A 2,664-nucleotide genomic window follows, 5' to 3' on the forward strand; every position below is an offset into this window, starting at 1 on the left:
GCCGCCCCGCCTCGCGCGCGGGGCCTTGTGGGAGCGGGGCGGGGCTGCCTTTGAATCGCCCCAGCGGGCTTCTGGGCGCCCCGTCGCGCGTCTCCCGGGTGACTCAGCAGCTCCCGGGGAGTGACAGCGCCAGGGCGACCTTAGACCTTGCCTTCGACTTCGATTTTGCCTTTTTTCTTTGTTCACAAAGACTCTGAAATACTTTATGGGACACTAGTGCTTCCTTCTGAATTGTCCCTTTTTTCCAGCCCGTCCTCTCACCTGCGCCCTTTGCTCTTGTCACCAGGGCAAGTGGACGGTGGAATAAAAGTAGGGAAAAATCGTGAGAAAATATCTTGTTTCCACAATGTAGCTTCCATCACAACTATTTTTTATTATTATTATTTCTCTGCAGTTAATCGGTCCATTGACTCTGCGCCATCCTTGGCTCAGCTACTAGCGCTGGCTGGGGCTTGTCTCACTTACGGAGGGATACCTGGGGATGGATGTATTAAAGCTTTTAAAATTATTATTTTAGATTATTATATACTGCTTCCTTGGTGTTTAATTAGTCATTTCAAAACTTGATCTCCCACTACTTTGGCCAGTAAGTAAAGTCAGCCTACAACTTTAGCTTGCTCCAAATAACGGCAGGCAGTTTCTGAAGCCCAAGTAACGCGTGACGCATCTTTTCTAAATCCTAGTTCAGTTTGTTCAATTTCCTATTACAAATATTTCAAGTCCTTCATAGGCTGGAACCAAAATATCCCAGGAATCTTATTGTTATTCTCAACCTCCCACTTCCCAAGAGCACTACATTCACCACAGATACTAATTTGTTGAGAAAACCAGCACCATAGACTGGGGTTGTGTGTGTTGGTTGTAGAATACTTACTGGGCAGGTCTATATGTACACTAATGAGCCATGATTATGGTGTGTTAAGTTTAGTACCTGTAATAACAGGTACGAAATAATGCACCATAATCAGCGGTACTGTGCAGTAGGGCCAGCGCACGCCTTTTAGGTGATGGGAATGTGCAGTAGAATAATGCTACTGCGTGTTAATGCATTAGCATGACTTTAGCCATGATATGCTAATGCGCAGTAGATTTAATCTATTGTGCTTTTAGTGTCTTGTCTAGACACACTCTCTGAAGATCAGAGTATGCTTTAGTCTGCCTACTTTCAGAACCTTTCCATTTTACAGCAGTCTGACCAGAGTAACAGGTTGCTGCTAATAAAATACATACATATTTAAAAGTACAAGTTAAAAAAAACCAAAGAGAAAATAACCAGTTTTATTTCTAGTTGCATGCTCATTTGCTCTGTGATCCCAATCATATTCTTGGAAATCATGAATGCTTAGGAGGGGACATTTTCCAGAACTGTGACTGGGCTTTCACCCTTGTGGTTCATTATGTTGCTCACAGTACTGTAAGTAATATACTCTCTTCCAGTGACATCATGATCCAGGAAATGGTTTTCAGGTTGTTGAGTGAGCTACAGTTTATGACAAAAACTAAGAAATCTAAAAATATTCTACCACCAAAACCTACAATTCTACAAAAACTCACCACAGAACTTTAGCACTTAGTGCAGGATTAGGATACAGTTTGGTAGTGTAGTTTATTGTACAAATATTTTTAAGGTTATTTTTGAGGCCAGAAAAAAAAAAATCACATTCACATTGGATGCAATGTTTAAAATGTAGTATAATTAACTTGAGAACATCAGTGCCATAAGGTATTGAAGCCAAGGGCATAAGGTGAATCACAAAAGGATTAGACAGCTAAATTAAATATACCTCTATTTTGGGTGTGATATAAGAATTTAAATCAGAATACAAATATCTGTTGCATTAAAAATAGTAAATAATTATAAAGGGATCTAAATCCTCATATATATATAAAACATCTTCATTGCTCACTGAGTTAAAACAAAAACTTTCTATGCAATTCCAACCGAATGAGAACAACTAATTGCACTTATCTGGTAAAATTAAAAATAAATAAAAAACCCCAACAGAGTCTGTCTCTCCCCACCCCACTCTCAATTAAATTAGAAGAAAAACAGAAACAAAATGTTGCTTCCAAGTATATCTAAGACTGGATAACTAAATGCCTTATTAAAGACCCTTTTTATTTTCTTGCCACAACATCTACTTGCTATGGAACTTTTCAACTGAATATGAGATATTTTTTCTTGGCATAAAGAAGATATCAGATTCAGTCTGAATTATTTATCTAAGTTTAAAACAGCTACATAATTAGAAAAATAATGCAGACAGAAGTGACAATTTTCACCTTAGTGGTCACAGAAAATGGTCTATAGCCATGAGCAAGCACAAGTGCATAGCCGCAGGCTGCTTAAAGGTGGCCAATTGGGTGAAAATCTGAACTCATTGCATGAGGGGTCAAATGAAGACGTTTCAAAACATAGCATCGTCTGTAACTTATGTCTGCCCTGCCCCAGCATCTCGAGCTGTTTTCAAAAGAGGAGGGGGAAAGGGAGCAGAGGCATTTCAGTCTGGGGTTTTTTCAGCCCCTGATGAAGGGTGGGGCAGGTGTATTGGAGCCCTCCTGAGGCGGGGGGCTCCAATACACCCATACCAGTCTCCAGTGCTGGCTGGAGAACCCCTAAAATGAGCTCCCGCTTTTCCTTTTCCTCCCTCCCATTCTGAAACA

This window comes from Alligator sinensis, unplaced genomic scaffold (assembly GCF_000455745.1).
Source record: "Alligator sinensis unplaced genomic scaffold, ASM45574v1 scaffold135_2, whole genome shotgun sequence".
NCBI lineage: Eukaryota > Metazoa > Chordata > Crocodylia > Alligatoridae > Alligator > Alligator sinensis.